Consider the following 23,236-nt stretch of genomic DNA (forward strand, 5'->3'; position numbering starts at 1 on the left):
CATTATGAACGTTTAGTGTATGCTATTGAAGACATAGGCACTGTAATGATGACCACAATGGTCTACAGTAAATTGATAAATTTTGTTCTTCAGAAATGCTAACAAACTGCTCTTATTGAAATGATAAATTTTGTTCTTCATAAAATGCTGGAATTTGTTTCTTCAAACGCCAAGCGCCTAGTGATGTCCGGCCTGAACACTTGATCATGGTATAAAGAGCTCCTGAACCTCATTCTCCCTGAACAACCGATTACGCCTCTTCTGATTCATATTGCCTTCTGGTAAGTTTGCAAATGTGGATCGTTCTCTTGTTGGTGCCACATACTGTGAGTGTATGGCGGCTACTCCATTCGGAGTTGGGAATCTAATCTCTGCATGAGCCGTTGTTGTTATCACTCTAAATTTAACTAACGCTGCCCGTCCAAAAAGGACATTAAATCGAGAGTTGCCATCCAGAATAGTGAAATCGATTGTTTCGGTTCTCAATAGTGAAAATGTTCCCAAGACGACCTCCAAACAAACTCTTCCCATTGCATTCACTGGCGCTCCTGTTAGCCCTGAAGCCTTCAAACTTGTCCGCCTAGATCTTACCTGCACATGTCTTGGAAAAGCCTTGAAACAATGCCAATAAATGATGTCAGCCTCACTGCATGTATCTGTGTAGATATGGCTGATGAACTTGTTTGCAATTTGTGCTGAAATGACCACTGGCTGAACGGACAAAGCCCAATTTTGAATTTGTTGAAAAATAATTGGAGAATATCTCTAGCTATCAACATTGTTATCCGACTGCTCACCGTCCTCATAGTAACTTCCATTCAACCACACCATTTTGATTACAATGTATGGAGTTGACTCACGCTCCGTGATCCGGTTTTCGTACTGGTTTCTGTTATCTCCTCCGCCATGCTCTTCCCTTCTTCTGTTATCTCCTCGATGACCTCTTCCACCATCATTCTTTTGCCATCCAAATTTCCTGCGAGGATCATTCCTCCTGTATTGTTTGCCTGGCAACAAGTGGTTTAACTCTCCTGCTTTGATCTTTGCGATGATTTCTCTCATCAAAGATTTGCAATTATCTGTATCATAACCCGATGGCTCATGAAAGTCGCACCATAGCTCACTTTTTGGAACCTCTCTTTCTTCCATAGGTGCCGGAGGATTGAAAGTGGTCTGGATTGGCTCAGTGAAAAGAATCTCTTTTGGAGTTTTAGTCAGCGCCATTATCAACGGATGCCTCTGTGACGACCCGGAAATTTCCGACCAAATTTAAACTTAACCTTTATATGTTTCCGACACGATAAGCAGAATTTGTAATGTTGAATCTCAAAAAGTTTGGAACTACATTCATGTAATCAATTACCCTTTGACCGTGTTCGACGATTCACGAACAATTATGTGTATATAGATATGTATATATAATATATAATATTAACTGAAAACATTAACAAAGTATTAGATATATGATACTTTACATGAACATATTTGTTTCGATATATTTATCGACAGAATTAAGAGATAATATCAAATGATTGAATTATCAGATACATTATGATATGATTACGGGCCTATGTTATGAGGTCCACTGTGATTTAAGAAATCTATTTTTTTGACAACTCATTACTTAACCAGTATGATAAAGATAACGATATTTATATTTTATTTTATTAAATATATATAACAATTTAAATTAATATTATATAAATTTTTATACGCGTATTATACGTACATAGTTTATACTTTTACTATACTTTAACTTTACCTTTACTTTACTTTAACTTTACTTTATCTTTAATAATTCATACTTTAATAATTCACATTAATAATTCATACTTTAATAATTCACTTTAATAATTCATACTTTAATAATTCACTTTAATAATTCATACTTTAATAATTCACTTTAATAATTCATACTTTAATAATTCACTTTAATAATTCATACTTTAATAATTCACTTTAATAATTCATACTTTAATAATTTACTTTAATAATTCAAAAAACTATTATAAATAGAATTCAATAGGTTTCATTATTTCATAGAAACTTGAAAATATATTTCTCTAAACTCTCTCAATCGAATTACACATATATATATATATATATATATATATATATATATATATATATATATATATATATATATATATATATATATATATATATATATATATATTTACTTAGTATTATTTCAAGATATTATTAGTATACATAAAATACTACGACGGAGTTATATTCAGACGATTTCAAAATAAGTTTTCAAATGGGATAGAGCTAAGGAAATTATGGGTTATAGCTATGAAGGTTATGGGTATTGATCGAGGGTATTGCTCGTGAGGTCAACCTAACGTTTATAATTTTCGTTGCGTCTACGTACTTTCCTGCAATATTGAATCACAATATTGATACGTGAGCATTCATATCTTATCTTTTATATATTAATAGTGTATCCCTGACTAGTGCTCGAGTATATATGATTATGCATGTTTGTATGCTTAGTTTCGTCATTAAATAGTTTATGATAAATCACGAATTTGATACATATGCTACTGAGATAAGTTATATGATATGCATGCCGTTGAAAAGCTGAAGAAAAAAAATTAATAACTTTTCATTTAGAAATCGTGTGGTTTCGATGAACGGATTAAAAGATATGGTCAACTAAATTATCATTAATTTTAATATTATTATTAAAACGATTATTATAACCGTTATCAGTTGATGTTATTACTAAAATTATCTTTATTACTAAAAATTAATATTTTTATTGAAACTATCATTTTATTATTTTTATCATTATTATTATTATTAATATTATTTTATCAAATAAATATGCGTACAAAGATATTTTTACCACATGTAATGTAATTACATTAATAATACATACCACTATATTTTTATGATATTAAGTGAATTTTATAAATTTTATTACTTGAGATATATAAAAGTATATTTTTATCATATATGAATTTTAATATAAATTTTTATTTATTAATAAATGACTTGTATTATTTAGTATAATAAGATCTGATAAATATATTTAAAAATATAAAACTACTATATATAAGTTATATAATAAACATGTATAGATTTTGGAAGTCATCTTGGGTCAAGTTGACTTTTGTTGACTTTTGCATGTCGGTCTCGAGCATTAGGATTGTGATACACTACGACTTGACCTAAATTGTTAGACAGATATTGACCAACATATAAATATATATACTTAATATAGGTTCGTGAATCCGAGACAAACCCTGCACTTGTTCAGTGCCGTCATATACAAAATTGCTACGAAATACAGTATTGTGAGTTTCATTTGCTCCCTTTTTATATATATTTTTGGGCTGAGAATACATGCGCTGATTTATAAATATTTTACGAAATAGGCACAAGTACTAAAACTAATTCTATGTGGGTTTAAACCAAAAATATACCCTTAGCTTGGTAACATTAAACTACTTATCTATGTACGGTAGGCGCGAATCCTAAAGATAGATCTATTGGGTCTGACAAACCCCATCCTGACTATGGGATGTTTTAGTACTTCGAGGTTATTTTAAACACACCTGATCTGGTATACTTCAGAGGGTAAAACATGAACGTTAAGGCTTGTTACTGGGTGCCTACAACTTATAGAATACTTTTATACACTTGCGAGTGTACGGATATTTATAGAAACTGAAATCTTGTGGTCTATTACCATTACGAAAATGATGGATTATGATAAACTAATGAACTCACCAACTTTTTGGTTGACACTTTAAAGCATGTTTATTCTCAGGTATTAAAGAAATCTTCCGCTGTGCATTAGCTCATTTTAAGGATATTACTTGGAGTCATTCAAGACATACTTTGAAAGACGTTGCATTCGAGTCGTTGAGTTCATCAAGATTAATATTAAGTCAATTATAGTTGGATGTAATATGAAATGGTATGCATGCCGTCAATTTTTGATGTAAAGAAAGTTTGTCTTTTAAAAACGAATGCAATGTTTGTAAAACGTATCATATAGAGGTCAAATACCTCGCGATGTAATCAACTATTGTGAATCATTTATAATGTATATGAACGGGTCCTTTCAGCCTCTCTATTGGCCTTCTGTTGTGATGAAAATCATTAGGATGATTGTTGCCTCTCCATCCACTATTGGAATTGTCATTCCTCCTCTGATTTCTATCAAAGTACCGCCCTCCGTTGTGCGGTTTGCTACTACTGCTGCCATCAAACTTGTTCATCCCCCTCTCACCGGCTCGAACATGCTTCTGTGCCACTTCCAACGCCTGATGCAAGGTTTTTGACAAGTCATACCTTAACACATGAACAAGTGCACTAAACCGTCGCTGATCCAAACAAAAAATAAAACCAGATACTAGCTGAGATTCTGGACAATTAGGTATCTTCTGTGCTTCAAGTGTGTATCGCTTCATGAAATTACTCAAGGATTCATTGTGATGCATTGTGATCTCATGTGCATCAAGATCTGTCAAAGTACAGCTTCGAAGGTTTTGATATGCATAACAAACTTTGCACGGAGGTCCAAATAACTTGTAATGCTTCTTGGCGGCAAGCTAGCAAACCATTCCCTTGCCATTTTCTGCAACACCATTAGAAACATATGACAAGCTACCTCATCATCCCAATGCTGCAACCTCATTGCACCTTCAAACATAGTAAGGAAATCCTCAGGGTCTGTTGTGCCATCATAAACTCCAATTGTTGGTATGCCAAGATTCCTGAGCAACGGATAGTTAGCAATTCGATCAATGAAACACTGAGTTGATTTTGCCATAGCCGGTGGCTTTGTAGCTTGCTCTCCAGTAATGAGGGCGAAGAAATTATCTACAGCCACAGCACGGAAGGCGGGCTATGCTAAGCGTTGCTTATACTTTGTCGGAGCTGTCTGCTTAAGGATGTCATTTAAAAGCAACACTGCCTGCTTCTCAGACATGAACTCATCTCTGCCATCAACCTCATCATCAGAATCATTATTAACGTAGCTCAAGTCATTATCATCTTTAGAGTCATCAATAAGACTGCCCAACTTGTCAAGTAGTCTAGACAACATGTACTTTGATACAGATTGCCTTTTCATGATTTGCTTGTCTTTGCCATCCGCCATCCGTCGAAAAGGTATAAATGATGGACATCGCCGTGGTTGCATCAATGGTCATCTCTCTAGATTAGTAACAAATTTTGGAAGTCTTTCTGCACTTTTGGTTGTCGTTTCTTCGATTACTGGTATTTTCTCCGAATTAGTTGCCAAATGCTTAAGCCTTTCTGCAGTTTCAGCAACTGTTTCTTTCAATCGTTCCATCTAGTGGCGGAACAGGTACATCTTTAACAGTTATCATGTCGTCAGTTGACGTATTATTGACTGCTTCAAGTACAAATGGAGCTTCAGTTGTTTTTGTTCCTTTTTCGTTTCGTGTGTTCTTTGCATTAGTGGATGGCGCCATTGTTAACACCTATTTCCTTATGAGGTAAGGCTTAGTATGTCAACACGATACTAGAAGTAATCTAGCTTTAGGAGGGCGGAGTGTTGCCGATTGATGTTTACCCTTGGAAAATAATCCCTGCAGACCTGGTTCACAAGTATAGAAACTTGTAGGGTGGCTTAATCAATCTGTCGTCCGCAGAGCGTAAAAGTGCTAGCCGGATGACTTCTAGTGAGAGAAAGTGCTAGAGAGAGAGAGAGATGAAATCTCAGCTCTCCAGTTTGACAGAATGTCTGAATTGTGTAAAATGACGACCCAAGGGGTCTATTTATAGTGTCAGATCCACCAGATTTCTCGGGGACACGTGTCAGATGATGATACGTTCTGTTACTTGTGATCCGAAATTTATGCTGAAGGTGGCGTTCTCCGGCCAGGGCTTACGCGCTAGGCGGCCTTCAGGGCTTACGCACGACGGAGCAGCATGTACAGCAGAGAACGCTGAACAGATAACTCCACCAAACTGTTGTTTCCAGCCTTCCTGATGGTAATTTTATGCGATCATTATGCCTTTTATGCTTGTATACGATAGGATACACCATTAGTTGGTAAAAAATCGAGCATAGTTTTCACAATGGTGGTGATCGGTGATGAAGAAGGTGGTGGTGCTTAAAGTTTCATGGTGGTGTTCGATGATGGTACTCGATTGGGTTTGTAAAAAATCGAGCATAGTTTTCACAATAGTGATGTGTATCATCGTGTATGAGTTGTGAATCCGAATAGTAGCAACAACAAGGGTGACGAGTGGTGGTTTAGGGTGGCTTGAAGTGGTGTTGTGGTGTTGGTTCGTTCTCAGTGATCGATCATGTACGGGTGTGTGGTTAGGTTAATGGAAGTGTGTGATGACCCAGAAAATTTCGACTTATTCTGAACTAAATTCTCAATATAGTTTAATATTTATGACACGATAAGGAAAGTCTATGAAGTTGAATCTCAAAATTTTGAACTATTCAATTACCCTTCGATTGTTCTCAACGATTCGTGAACAATTATATGTAAATAGATACATATACTATAACTTGAAAACGTAACAAAGTGTTGAGTATATGATACTGTGAATTAAAATTTATTGGTTTGATTACCTGATCGATATATTTAACTACGGAGATAAAAGATTATGCAAAACGATTGAATTAAAAGATATTTATTGAATCCCTTATGGATTATAATATTATTACGAGTCTCTGTTGTGAGGTCCACGTTGATTTAAGAAATCGTTCATTTTTAACGATATTCGAAATAAATATTAAAGTGTTTGTTTAAATAACGTAATTTGGACACATACAATAATAAGGAATATTAACTGTTGGAATTAGATATGAATAAACTTGCGATATGTATTTTAAAACGTGTTTATTAATATTGAAAATATATATTTAACAATACGATAAAATATAATATTAACTTGGTCATAAGACGAATTGTTATTATATATATATTAACAAATAACGAGAAGATGATTTATAGAAGTAAATGACCAAAACACTCAAAAGTATAAGTTATATCTCGAGTGGTATAGTTTATGGACAATTTAAGACTATATTTTGACAAAGGTACGAGTTGCGAAACGTAATGTACAAGTTTTCTCAGCGTACGAAAGGACGTTCGAAAAACCGAAACCGGGACATAAGTCGAGTGATGATGTACGACTTATCGGAACAAAAAGTACAAGTTAACTATGCATGTGAATTTAATATAATATATAATTAATTATATAAATTAAATATATTATATATATATAATTAAATAATATGTCGACAAGCAAGAAAACAAACGAAAGTGAGCTGTCCAGACAGGCCATGCGATTGCATGGCATTTGCACTGAAAGCTCATGCGATCGCATGGGCATCAGATTCAGCAAACATGTATAAAAGCTCGATCGTTTCTGATTTTTGATGCATTCCATCCATCTCTCTCTCACACTCTTATATTTATATTTATTATTATTATTATTATTATTATTATTATTATTATTATTATTATTATTATTATTATTATTATTAAGATTAATATTATTATTAATCTTATTATTATTATTATTATCAGTAGTATAATAATTGTTAGTATTATACATAAAATACTACGACGAGGTTATGTCTAAACGATTTCAAAAATGGTCTACGAGCAAGCTAGAGCTAAGAAAATTAAGGGTTATTGCCAAGGAGGTTATGGGTAATGTTCTGGGGTATATATATGAATCAAACCTAGTGTTTATCATCTCTGTTGCATCTACGTATTTTTCTACAATATTGAATCTCAATATTGATACGTAAGCACTTATATTTTATCTTTTATATATTAATTGTGTGTCCATGTCTAGTGCTCGAGTATATATATTTATACATGCTTGTATGCTAAATTTCATCGCTAAATAGTTTATAATGAATCATGAATTAAATACATATATGATATACATGTTTTTGGAAAGCTAGCGAAAAATCAATAACTTTTCATTTAGATATCGAATAGTTTCGAAGAACGAATCAAAAGATATGGTCAACTGAATTATAATTGACGATAATTGGAATTGCTTTTGAATCTGCAATTAATATTTAAACAACTTGTTTGTAAGGTTGATAAACTGGATTTTTGAATATTACCAGCCGAGTAAATGAATCCTTATATAAAACACGTCTCGTTTGGTTAAGCAACTGTCAAAATTGACTTTTTGAAACGACTTTGGATAATTTTTGTATGTCGATCTCGAGCATTAGGATTGTGATACACTATGACCTGACCTAGCTTGATAGACATTTATTGACCAACATATGTTCTCTAGGTTGAAATCTACGATTATTTGATTTTCGAGTTTCGGTCACATTACGATGAACAACTTTATGTGCTGCTAAGGTGAGTTTCATTTGCTCTCTTTTTAATTGCTTTTGCAATATATATTTTTGGGTTGAGAATACATGCAATTTATTTTAAACAATGGACACAAGTACATACTAAATTCTATACTGAGTTTGAACCGAAAATCCCTTAGCTTTGGTAACTAGTAACTGCCGGTTATAAGAACTGATGGGCGCGAGTAGTAGTATATGGATCCATAGGGCTTGATATCCCCATCCGAGCTAGAGCACTAGCATTTTAACGGACGTATGCTATTTGAGTTTAGTACACGTTGGTTTGCGTGTATTGTACATGTTGGTTGCATGTATGTTAAAACAGGAGTACTTATTATAGACGTTAAGGCTTGGTTACCAGGGTGCTCAATCTTGTAGAATATTTTGATAAACGTTTCTGGATGAAACAACTGAAATCTTGTGATCCACTTTTATATACAGATTATGCGAAACACTAAAACTATGAACTCACCAACCTTTGTGTTGACACTTGTTAGCATGTTTATTCTCAGGTTCCCTAGAAGTCTTCCGCTATTTGCTTATATGTGATACAAGCTATGTGCATGGAGTCTTGCATGCTTTATTCAAGAAAACGTTGCATTCACAAAACCATCATCATGTATCCATTTTGACTGCATTGTCAACGGAAGTATTATTGTAAACTATTATTTACGGTGATTGTCTATATGTAGAAATCATCAGATGTCGAAAACCTTGGAATTAAATATTCATTTATGGTATGCCTTTTCAAGAGAATGCAATGTTTACAAAACGTATCATATAGAGGTCAAATACCTCGCAATGAAATCAATGAATGACGTGTTCGTCCATATAGATTTGGAGCGATCTTCACAGTTGGTATCAGAGCTTGAGGTCATAGGGAACCAGAATTTGCATTAGTGTGTTTAACTGGTAATTGTTAGGATGCATTAGTGAGTCTGGACTATGACCGTATCTTTTTTTACCGAGTTTTGCTTATCATTTCTTGTCATAAATTACATGCTTATCATTCTTAAGTCTAGACACGTTTACCTGCAACTATTGCATGAATAGTGTATAGACAAAATTCATATCTTAGCGTATCTGCTAATACATATCTTAGCATATCGGTTACTGTAAACTTTTCCTGACATCTTCTGAAAATTTCCCTATTAATTTATGGGATTTTGGTATTATATATACATATGTAAATTATGTATCGGAGAATACCAAACTAAATCCTATAATCTATCTCATATCAAAAATCAATTCTCTGATTATACAAGATGGATCACGTATCAAGTTCGAATTCCTCAGATTTCGACAGCTATTCCGATATGGAATTTGACCTGAGCTCCGAAAGCAGCATAATCGGAATGGATCAGCCAATCAGCCATCATCTATTCTGGATGAATTGGGGATGGGTTCATAGCCTCCTCAATCATTGGAGACAAGAAGAAGGTGATCCCTTCCATCCACCACATTGCCCTATTGGCGATGAACCTGAAGCACTCACCGGCGAACCTGTTCGAGATACCATTTTCTCTCTCTCTCCAGAGTATTTTGTCATGATTATATACTATCACAAATTCTGGATCTTATTCATCCGCTCGTCCGAACCGCCAATCACCCCGGTGTAATAGAAGAAGTGAACGAGCTTCGAGCTCGGGTAGTGGCTTTAGAGAATATGGTGCAAAGGTTACAAGCACCAACAGCATCACCGGCATCAACAGTACCATTACCACCACAAACCACAACAGCATCGTAAACCTCAACTTTACAATCCGTTCCATGAACATCGATGTCATACGCCCTGTAGATACCCAGGAATACCAACAACAATAAATGATGAAGTATTGATTCATAACTTCATCAAAGAAATATTCTGCAGAGAATATGTAGTTTCTAAAAATTTTAAAGATTATATGTTCTAGTTCTAGTCGAAAACCAGATGAGATTAATATTATGATTAACTCATTAAATCCATGATTACTTCTAAGGAAAATATATATGAAGGTATATTTTCATGAAGATTGTAATTCTTTTGTACAAACTGTTAATAGTGAGAATATTTTAACGGGTAGGTAATACCCGAGAGATATATAAATTCACAATTAATATGTTACATTCTTCGAATCTGATTCAGCAATCATCAACTATACTCATTACTTTCACAACGAGATATATTCTTTCGTAGAAATCAAAACAACCATACTCGTTCAAATTCAATTACATATTCTGATTTTAACATATCAGAATCCAAGTCGAAATATAACCGATATCATCACTCTTAGATTCCTACATCTTTCAAAGCTATACTTTGACTTCAAAACTGTGCTAGAACATCATATGTACAATCCGTGTTCAAACCATCCGAAATTTCTGAAAACATTCCAAACAATGAACAATCGAGATGATGATCCAACCACATGTTACCCACAGTTATGTACCTGAAAAACTCTTGAAACCAAAGTCATAATTTAACACGTATTTGTGTTAGACCTTTTGGCATTTATTAGCTAAAATAACTTTTCAATCCCTTCTAAAATAGACAATTTTGTCACACCCATTTTTCATTCAAATAAGCCTCATTATAACCTTAATATATAAGTTTGCCCTTCGTCATCGTTACCGGGGAACCGTTTATATTCCACCACATTAGCAGTAAACTTACCAACAACTTCATTGATCCTTGATTTTCCGAAAAATCATTATATTTATCGAAACCCCATCATTTACTTATCCGCATCTTGTAACAAGAATTGTCATGTCAATTACTGGGAATCAGCAATCAGTATTTTGAAATTTCGCAGCATGTCTACGCCAACAAATATATGTGTACATATAACGTCTATCTCCTGGACTTACATACTTCGAATGTGAAGTTTCTGAAAAACACCTTAAACTTCAAACTAGTTCTTAGAGCTTTGAAAAAGCTGAATGAAGCAGCAGAAACTGTAGACAACCGTAACAGTTAAAAGTTTGATGATAAAAAATAGTGTGTTGGCAAAGCTCGGAAAAAGAGAAGGTTTGGAACTAGAAAACGGATTGAGCAAACTATGAAGGAGGCTGTGGACAAATCACAAAGACTAAACCTACCTTCAAAGAATCCAAATGATTCAGTATCTGCTGAAGTCATTAACGAATACCTTGCTCCTGACTCTAAACCCTCATGAACAATATTCTTCATCATCCTCTGATATTAGAAATTCTAAGATATCATCGTATCTTTCATTATAAATATCCTCTATATTTCTGAAGATATTTTCATAGCTATTCTTATCTGAAATCATTTATCTTCTTGCGTTATCTGTATCATCATAAAGGAAACTGTTTTAGTTTCTAAATTCTGAAACCTTCGAGTTTAAAATATGAATGTTATTGAAGTAGTGTTGGGAACTGAAGCATAAATTAGAATAATATAATGACACTTGATCAACGTGATTATATTACAGTAAGTTATGCTGAGTTTCTAAATGGAACGTGATGATTCACAGATCATAATGTCATCATGTGTTATGTCACACGGCTCTTGTATTCTATTTAACCTCTAAAAATATCAAGAAAGTATTTTCTTGATGATTCGGTCTTTTCCAGGGTATTCTGGTAATTTAACAAATCAAGATCGTGCCATTACTATTTCTTTCTTAGAACATTAACAATGTTCATTTCGAAATTTAAATCTGCGACTTCTGGACCATTACAAGCGGTGCTTAATCGCAAGAAGAAGAAACAAAAGGACAAAGCTCCGAAACAGAAATTGGGGTATAAATCGCAGCAAATAAAAGAGAGCATTAACTGTGGATGTCGATGATTATAAAAAGACAGAAGCAGGGACTCTGAAAAATAAGGAAAGATATAAAGCCCGACAGCAACACATAAATTACAAACCGTGTATATCAATATGTATTGCAACATAAAGACACGGGAGAATTAAAAACACTATAACCCCAAGGTAAAAGTAAAAGTAAATAAAATCCTCCGGTGGTAGATGAAAGAGAATGACAAATATGAAAGTTAGAAGTATATCAAGAATCAGAACTGAATGAAGCATTTCACGATCTTTTGGAAGTATGAAATGAGGAAGAAGATGTAGGAGTGGTAAAAATAATGAAACGGAAGAGGTCAATTTATAGCGAAATAACAGACAGAGCAATCGAGACAGATTGTAACGGCCCCGGTTTTTCCAACGTTATTTATTAATAATTATTATTATTAATACGTGTGATTAAACGAATGTATGTTATTACATTTACATGTTGCCATGATTGCCCATACATGACTTTTAAGTGCCCGAAACGTCTTTGTGACACACGGAACTTCACGAATAATATTTCTAGATATTATTTACATTCATGATTAGTTTTATTAATCATTTTAATTAACTAAGGTTATTAGTTAATTACTTGGGCTTTAATTGGGTTTATTTGTTAAACTACTTGAACTTGGGCTTTATTAGCGTTATGGACTTATGACTTTGGGCTTACAAGCCCACCCTACTTGTGTTAATGGATTAATTAGCCCACTTAGACTTGTAAGTATTACTTAGAACTTGTAACTAGTTGGTTTGAACATTTGGAATCTAGTCATGCCATAATCCCCATGAACAACCATTCTTTATCCAACTTTTAACATCTTTACTTGCAAGTAACCAACAAACAAAGCCATCCCCTTTGTAAGGGCTGCTGGCCGTCGCCTCCTAGGCAAGAGGAGAGGGATTTTGATTTAATTCTTACATTACTTCACTTGCTAGTTTACTCTCATTCAAACACACACTTTACTTGCTTCATTTTATCTCTCAATTTTCTCTAAACTCTTGTAAACACTCTTGTAAGTAACTTGAACAAATCCTCTTTCTTTTTCTTGCAAGAACCGAAACATAGACTCTCATAATCATCATCATCTTTTGTTACTTGCTTGTTTGATTACTTGTTTGTTGTTGTTACTTTGTTACTTGTTATTATTTACTTACTAGTTTACAAGAATCAAACTTCTTAGTTTAATTCTTCTTTTATCTTGAATCTTCAAGAACATACAAGACATAAACTCTCTAGTTTATGATCTTTACTTAATACTTGTTCAAAGATTATAAAGTTCATGGTTAAAAGACATACTTGAAGTTCATGAAGTAAACTTTAAAGCTTACTTTCTAAAGATCAAACTTTGGTTTGAATATTTAAAGTATGAACAACCATGAATAATTTACTTGTTTACTTAGTTTACTACTTCATTCTTGCACTTTAATTTCATGATTTATGTTCTTGTTCATCAAATGTTGCAAGTTAACTTTGATCTCATTAATCTTGAACTTAAGGTTAACTTTAAAGTTCAAGAACATATAAAGGAAACTTTTTAATTATAACTTTGTATACTTATGCTTGATCTAGACTTTTGAGTCTTGGATCTTCAAGATCTAACTAAGAACTATGTTCTACATTTTAAGATCTTGATTTCATAAGTTCATTTTCAAGTTTGTAACTTATTATTAGTCTTATAGTTCATGTAAGTGTCAAACCTAAGACTTTGATGTAACTTTGGTTCATCAAACTACATGCAACTCTTAAGTGAGTTGTGTTTCATGTCTTAGACTTGCACTAGGGTTATGATGGTCAAGACTTGGTTAAGATGATGTAGATACATCAATGAGTTGTACACTTGAAGCTATATGCATCAAGGATGAGAACCATGATGAACATCAAGCACCAAGACCACCGGAACCCTTTTAAACTTACTGTTTCTGTCCAAAAGCTACTGATTTGATGTTTCTGTAACAGACCAGTAGACCTGCGCTGTTCGAACCTTGATTTTTAGATAGAACTTTTCGAGTAGATAATTTCTCATATAAGACTCATCTTCATCCGAGTTACGGTTTAGGATTTATGATCCAAGTCAGCCTTTGTTTTAAACTTCGTTCATGAACGAACCTTACTTGTTACTTTTTGTTTGATGATGATTGATGATGACCCTTATGACCTAAATTACATACATATGAACCTTTTTAGACAACTTACTGACTTAGTACTATTTGACTTAGTTTGAGGATTTCGGACCGTTTACTTGCACACCTTTCCCGACTCAACTTAACCGCTACTACATATCATTGTGAGTTATAGCATTCCCTTTTTACTTTAACTTGTTTTGGGAACTGAGAATACATGCGGATTTTATGTTTTACATACTAGGCACGAGTACTTAAACTTTATATATGTGTGGGTTATATAACGGCAGAAAGATTCCCTTTAGCTCGGTAACGTTTAATCATTGGTTTACGAACCGGTGAACGCGAATCTTAGATATGGATCCATAGGGTTTGACATCCCCACTCGAGCTAGTCGCGCTAGCAGTCAACGAGTGTTTAATACTTCGTAAACATACGCACTCGCCAAGTGTACTTTCAGGGGGTATTTTAAACGTTAAGTTAGTTACCAAGTGCCCACGGTTAAGCATATACTTTTACATACTTTTGAAACGCTCGTTGTAGCACTGAAATCTCGTGGCCTACCTACATTACTGTTATACTTAAACTATAGCTCACCAACCTTTGTGTTGACATTTTTAAGCATGTATTTCTCAGGTGCTTGAGGTTGCTTCCGCCGTGTACTAGTCGTGCTGTAGAACCCGCTGCTTAGAGTTGTTATCGCATGACTACTTATCTTGCATTCAAACTTATTTACTTTTGAAACTATGTTATGTAATGACCATTGGGGTCACGTACACTTATATTATTTGCTTCTACTTAGCGAAGCATGCTTTTGGATTGTAAAACATTTAACGTTGTTATGACGTCACTTTTATTAATGAATGCAACTCTTTTGAAATCGCATATAGTATTTAACCTTGTAATGATCCTGTTGTTGATGGTCCATACATGATGATTTATTACGGGGCGTCACATTTGGTATCAGAGCATTGGTTGTAGGGAATTAGGTTGCATTAGTGAGTCTAAGACCGACCCGAGTAGGATTCACTAATAGGACTAATCTACAACTTGCTAGTTTACGTGTTTCTGCTGAACTTACTGCATGTTGCTGCTTACTTTTACTGCTATATGCCGTATGCTACTACATGATTTCACTACTGCATGATATTACTTGCTTTCAATTGCATGCTACTTCTGTACGATTCGTTATTATTGCCATGCTACTTATTGTTATACATGATTTAAACTGTTGGCCTAATACGTGCTTGCTTATGACTTACTGACATGGAAAATTTATTTTTCCTTGTTCAGATGTCAGATGTACCACCTGCTAGCGTTTTGGGCAGTTCAGACTCAGACTCCACCACACCACCTGCTACTGTTGCTGATACACCGGTCCCGTTACCCACTAGTGATCCCAGCGCTTCGTCTTCCGGAGCGAGTAGTAGTGCGCCGGCACTTGTGACCACTTCTGACCCTACGGAGATTCCAGCTCCGTCTGCTCCCGGACCCTCGGGGTCACAGCCCCGCATCGGTGGGATTGAGATTCCCGCGGAGTTCGGGGAAGGGCCGTTTCGTAACCACATGCGCACGCCTTGCCGACGCACTCCCGACGGACGTTTAGTGCCGATTCCGCCAGGCAGACACAGACAGATGTTGGCCGCCTTCGGACTGTCAGTTGAGCCACCCGTGTCGCCACCACATGATTCAGACGAAGGGTCTTCCACTGATGCTCCATCAGACGACACCTCTTCGGATGACTCCAGTGATGATGAGGATCCCGCTGACGTACCTATTCAGGCACCCTCCACCCCGCCGAAGAAGCGGTACCGCCCTGATGGCACCGTTATTCCAGGGGTGAATGGAGGTCGTGCTTTCACTGACGCTTTTGGTCGGCGTCGGAGGGTTACTGCCCGTAAGCGGCTTGTGTCGTACCCTGCCGACCCACAGATACGTAAGGTTCCCCGTTACGTATTGACTATTCCTGGAACCGTACCGCCTAGATTTAGATACGGACCATCCCCATCTAGGGACGTACCGTCTACATCCGGAGCTGGACCATCTACTTCAGCACCACCCGCACCATCGGCAGCACCAGCACCATCCGCTCCACCGGCCCCACCTGCTCCACCAGCACCGCCTGCCCCACCATCTCCCACTGTCGAGGAATTGACAAGGGAGGTGGGAATCCTCCGAGCTCGGGTTACTGAGCTCGAGGAGCAGTTGGTTCAGGTTTTAGACATCCTACACCCACCTCCACCGTAGGACTTTTGTATCAGATTTCATGATGTAATCTAGTTGTAGCTTTTTGTATTATTTATGTATTGTACGGACTTATTCGGATGTATGAAACTTATTATTATTAATGGAACTTTGCGTTATTTAAATTCTTGGACGATGTTCTATTTACATTATTGTACCATGACTCTGTGGTAGTTGTACCTAGATGCGTTATTTAATAACATGTGATGTTTTGATTCCATGTTGGTTAATATATACTATATTATTACATATAGAATGCTGGATTTTGACTTAAGTCAAAACTTTTGTTTAGAATACCATGGCCAACGGAAGAACCACACCTACCGCCACCCAGATTGAGGACATGATCAACGAACGGGTCGCTGTAGCCCTAGCAGAAAGAAATCTTCAAGTTCCACGTCTACCACCACCAGTTATCCCACCCGTTCGAAATGGGTGTACTTACAAGGAATTCCAGAGCTGCAAAACGCATAACTTCAGTGGAACCGAGGGACTGGTTAGTGTAGTGACCCGAACTTTTCCATGTTTATATATATTAATTGAGATTGATATTTACATGATTAAATGTTTCCAACATGTTAAGCAATCAAACTTGTTAAGACTTGATTAATTGAAATATGTTTCATATAGACAATTGACTACCCAAGTTGACCGGTGATTCACGAACGTTAAAACTTGTAAAAACTATATGATGACATATAATGGATATATATATATAGTTAACATGATACTATGATAAGTAAACATATCATTAAGTATATTAACAATGAACTACATATGTAAAAACAAGACTACTAACTTAATGATTTTTAAACGAGACATATATGTAACGATTATCGTTGTAAAGACATCTAACGTATATATATCATATTAAGAGATATTCATACATGATAATATCATGATAATATAATAATTTAAAATCTCATTTGATATTATAAACATTGGGTTAACAACATTTAACAAGATCGTTAACCTAAAGGTTTCAAAACAACACTTACATGTAACGACTAACGATGACTTAACGACTCAGTTAAAATGTATATACATGTAGTGTTTTAATATGTATTTATACACTTTTGAAAGACTTCAATACACTTATCAAAATACTTCTACTTAACAAAAATGCTTACAATTACATCCTCGTTCAGTTTCATCAACAATTCTACTCGTATGCACCCGTATTCGTACTCGTACAATACACAGCTTTTAGATGTATGTACTATTGGTATATACACTCCAATGATCAGCTCTTATCAGCCCATGTGAGTCACCTAACACATGTGGGAACCATCATTTGGCAACTAGCATGAAATATCTCATAAAATTACAAAAATATGAGTAATCATTCATGACTTATTTACATGAAAACAAAATTACATATCCTTTATATCTAATCCATACACCAACGACCAAAAACACCTACAAACACTTTCATTCTTCAATTTTCTTCATCTAATTGATCTCTCTCAAGTTCTATCTTCAAGTTCTAAGTGTTCTTCATAAATTCCAAAAGTTCTAGTTTCATAAAATCAAGAATACTTTCAAGTTTGCTAGCTCACTTCCAATCTTGTAAGGTGATCATCCAACCTCAAGAAATCTTTGTTTCTTACAGTAGGTTATAATTCTAATACAAGGTAATAATCATATTCAAACTTTGGTTCAATTTCTATAACTATAACAATCTTATTTCAAGTGATGATCTTACTTGAACTTGTTTTCGTGTCATGATTCTGCTTCAAGAACTTCGAGCCATCCAAGGATCCATTGAAGCTAGATCCATTTTTCTCTTTTCCAGTAGGTTTATCCAAGGAACTTAAGGTAGTAATGATGTTCATAACATCATTCGATTCATACATATAAAGCTATCTTATTCGAAGGTTTAAACTTGTAATCACTAGAACATAGTTTAGTTAATTCTAAACTTGTTCGCAAACAAAAGTTAATCCTTCTAACTTGACTTTTAAAATCAACTAAGCACATGTTCTATATCTATATGATATGCTAACTTAATGATTTAAAACCTGGAAACACGAAAAACACCGTAAAACCGGATTTACGCCGTCGTATTAACACCGCGGGCTGTTTTGGGTTAGTTAATTAAAAACTATGATAAACTTCGATTTTAAAGTTGTTATTCTGAGAAAATGATTTTTATTATGAACATGAAACTATATCCAAAAATTATGATTAAACTCAAAGTGGAAGTATGTTTTCTAAAATGGTCATCTAGACGTCGTTCTTTCGACTGAAATGACTACCTTTACAAAAACGACTTGTAACTTATTTTTCCGACTATAAACCTATACTTTTCTGTTTAGATTCATAAAATAGAGTTCAATATGAAACCATAGCAATTTGATTCACTCAAAACGGATTTAAAATGAAGAAGTTATGGGTAAAACAAGATTGGATAATTTTTCTCATTTTAGCTACGTGAAAATTGGTAACAAATCTATTCCAACCATAACTTAATCAACTTGTATTGTATATTATGTAATCTTGAGATACCATAGACACGTATACAATGTTTCGACCTATCATGTCGACACATCTATATATATTTCGGAACAACCATAGACACTCTATATGTGAATGTTGGAGTTAGCTATACAGGGTTGAGGTTGATTCCAAAATATATATAGTTTGAGTTGTGATCAATACTGAGATACGTATACACTGGGTCGTGGATTGATTCAAGATAATATTTATCGATTTATTTCTGTACATCTAACTGTGGACAACTAGTTGTAGGTTACTAACGAGGACAGCTGACTTAATAAACTTAAAACATCAAAATATATTAAAAGTGTTGTAAATATATTTTGAACATACTTTGATATATATGTATATATTGTTATAGGTTCGTGAATCAACCAGTGGCCAAGTCTTACTTCCCGACGAAGTAAAAATCTGTGAAAGTGAGTTATAGTCCCACTTTTAAAATCTAATATTTTTGGGATGAGAATACATGCAGGTTTTATAAATGATTTACAAAATAGACACAAGTACGTGAAACTACATTCTATGGTTGAATTATCGAAATCGAATATACCCCTTTTTATTAAGTCTGGTAATCTAAGAATTAGGGAACAGACACCCTAATTGACACGAATCCTAAAGATAGATCTATTGGGCTTAACAAACCCCATCCAAAGTACCGGATGCTTTAGTACTTCGAAATTTATATCATATCCGAAGGGTGTCCCGGAATGATGGGGATATTCTTATATATGCATCTTGTTAATGTCGGTTACCAGGTGTTCACCATATGAATGATTTTTATCTCTATGTATGGGATGTGTATTGAAATATGAAATCTTGTGGTCTATTGTTATGATTTGATATATATAGGTTAAACCTATAACTCAACAACATTTTTGTTGACGTTTAAAGCATGTTTATTCTCAGGTGAATATTAAGAGCTTCCGCTGTTGCATACTAAAATAAGGACAAGATTTGGAGTCCATGTTTGTATGATATTGTGTAAAAACTGCATTCAAGAAACTGATTTCGATGTAACATATTTGTATTGTAAACCATTATGTAATGGTCGTGTGTAAACAGGATATTTTATATTATCATTATTTGATAATCTACATAAAGCTTTTTAAACCTTTATTTATGAAATAAAGGTTATGGTTTGTTTTAAAAATGAATGCAGTCTTTGAAAAACGTCTCATATAGAGGTCAAAACCTCGCAACGAAATCAATTAATATGGAACGTTTTTAATCAATAAGAACGGGACATTTCAGTTGGTATCCGAGCGTTGGTCTTAGAGAACCAGAATTTTGCATTAGTGTGTCTTATCGAGTTTGTTAGGATGCATTAGTGAGTCTGGACTTCGACCGTGTTTACTTGAAAAATGATTGCTTAACAAATTTTGTTGGAAACTATATATTTTTAACATGTGAATATTATGTGATATATTAATCTCTTAACGCGTTTGATATTATGTGATAGATGTCTACCTCTAGAACAAGTCCCATTGACTCACCTAATAATAATGAAGAGTCAAATGTAAATTGGAATGATTCGTGGACTGATTCACAAGTTCCCAAAGAGGAACCGGAAGAAGAGTCGGAACCGGAAGAAGAGTCAGAACCGGAAGAAGAATCGGAACCGGATGAAGAAATAGAACCGGTGGGGGAAATAATAAAACGGTTAAGTAAAAGAAAATCCTCAACCAACCGACCAAGGTTAATTATGGTCAATGGTGTTTCCGCCAAGGAAGCAAAATATTGGGAGGATTACCAATTCTCCGATGAATCGGATTCCGACGAGAATTCCGATGATGTTATAGAAATTACCCCAACTGAATTTAAAAAGGCAAAAGAAAATAATAAGGGAAAGGGCATAAAAATAGAGAAATCTAATTCCAACCCCGATGAACTTTATATGTATCGTCAACGCCCGAAGTCCTTAAGTTGTAACAATGACCCGGGAACCTCTAAACCACCAGGTTTTTCTAAACCAATGTGGACAACGACGGCTCGTATTAGGGGAACATCATATATCCCTAGAAACTTGGCAAAACGAACCAAAACCGAAGAAGAAGAAACGAGCGAGTCGGAATAAGATAGTTGTATTCGTGTGGTGTAATATATGTAATATAGTGTTCTTATGCTTTATGATATATGTAAAAATTGCTTGTATTAATAAGTATTTTTTTATGAATCTAACTCTTGTCTGTTTTACAGTTTAAAAACACAAAATGGATAGACAACCCAATATTTTAAGAGACCTAACCGGAGACATGATTGATGAAATCTTGTCTAGAGTCGGCCAGAATTCTTCGGCACAACTATTTAAGGCGAGATCAGTTTGTAAGACATTCGAAGAACGTTCCAAGAATGTCTTGGTTTATAAGAGACTTTCGTTTGAAAGATGGGGGATATCACATTGGGAAACCCATAAGTTACGATGTGTTTACTTTGACGCATATATTGCGGGGAACCCAAATGCTATTTTACGCAACGGGTTAAGAAATTATTTTGACTCAATATATCCGAATATTGGACTTCGTGATTTAGAAAAAGCGGCTAACATGCAACATAAAGAAGCATGTTATGCTTACGGATTAGTAATGTTCGCTTCTCACCAAAGTGAGAACAAGAACATCGGGCTACAACTATTAAACAAAACGTTTCCACAAGTGACGGAGTCGGTAATTGGGGTAAGAAATGAGGTTTTTAGATTATTACGGGACTGTTGGACATTACGTAACCCTCGTCCCTTTGATGACATTACAACACGTTGTCTTATCTACGGCCATAACGGTTATGTTGCACAAGACCAAGGATGGGAAGTAGTCCTAGTAAAACCAGAATGCATGACTTGTTTCTGGACGTATGAATTACGTGTCTTTATTGCCTTTGCTGAACGACTTGTGTACTAGCTAGAATTGTCTTCACAACTATCTTGTATCAAAGTTATTGTGTGCTATATTTCATGCTTTATGTAAAATAAGCGGTATTGTAAGTTTGTAAAATATTGTATAAAAGTTTGAACGCGAAATATTATTATAATCAGTTTTTCATATAGAATTGTAGTAGTTGAATTGTATATTAGCTACTAAGTATGAACTTAACGTGTAGGTACTACCCGAATTTAAACTTATAAAACGCTAATATGAAGAAAAAGCTATTATAAATGAGTTCATATTATGCTATGAAATACTATTAACTACTCTTAATATTCTGTATGATTAACTTGTTCCATTTAACTATTTTGAAGGAAATGGCACCGACTACTCGACACACCGTGAATATGAATGAAGAGGAATTCCGTACTTTTCTAGCTTCAAACATAGCCGCAGTACAGGCTGCGCTACATACCAACAATAACCTTGGATCTAGCAGTACAGGAAATCGTGTAGGATGCACCTACAAAGAATTCACTGCCTGCAAACCTTTAGAATTTGATGGAACCGAAGGACCGATCGGATTGAAACGGTGGACCGAGAAGGTCGAATCGGTGTTTGCCATAAGTAAGTGTACTGAAGAGGACAAAGTAAAGTACGCTACGCATACCTTCACAGGTTCTGCGTTAACATGGTGGAATACCTATCTAGAGCAAGTGGGACAAGACGATGCGTACGCACTACCGTGGTCAGCATTCAAGCACTTGATGAACGAGAAGTACCGTCCCAGAACCGAGGTCAATAATCTCAAGACAGAACTTAGAGGGTTACGAACCCAAGGATTTGATATTACCACGTACGAAAGACGATTCACAGAATTGTGCCTATTGTGTCCGGGAGCATTCGAAGATGAGGAAGAGAAGATCGACGCGTTTGTGAAAGGATTACCGGAAAGAATCCAAGAAGATATAAGTTCACACGAGCCCGCCTCCATACAACAGGCATGTAGAATGGCTCACAAACTCGTGAACCAAATTGAAGAAAGAATTAAAGAATAGACTGTTGAAGAGGCCAATGTGAAGCAAGTCAAAAGAAAGTGGGAGGAAAACGGTGATAAGAATCACCAATACAACAACAACAGCAATTACAACAATAATCGCAACAATTATCCCAACAATCGCAACATCAATCGCAACTACAACAAACGGCCCAACAACAACAACAACAACAACAACAGCAACTACAACAATCATCCCAACAACAATAATAACCGCAATAACAACAACAATCAGAAGCAGCTATGCCAAAGGTGTGAAAAGAATCACTCGGGTTTCTGCACCAAATTTTGCAACAAGTGTAAAAGAAATGGTCATAGCG

At 35.0% G+C, this 23,236-nt stretch overlaps 1 pseudogene; it reads right to left on the reverse strand.

The window, feature by feature from the left end:
• Positions 1-204: 204 nt before the first annotated feature.
• Positions 205-23,236, reverse strand: part of LOC139842989 (temperature-induced lipocalin-1-like) — a 74,895-nt pseudogene continuing 51,863 nt past the window's right edge.

The sequence above is a fragment of the Rutidosis leptorrhynchoides genome, chromosome 4 (genome assembly GCF_046630445.1).
Source record: "Rutidosis leptorrhynchoides isolate AG116_Rl617_1_P2 chromosome 4, CSIRO_AGI_Rlap_v1, whole genome shotgun sequence".
Taxonomy (NCBI): Eukaryota; Viridiplantae; Streptophyta; class Magnoliopsida; order Asterales; family Asteraceae; genus Rutidosis; species Rutidosis leptorrhynchoides.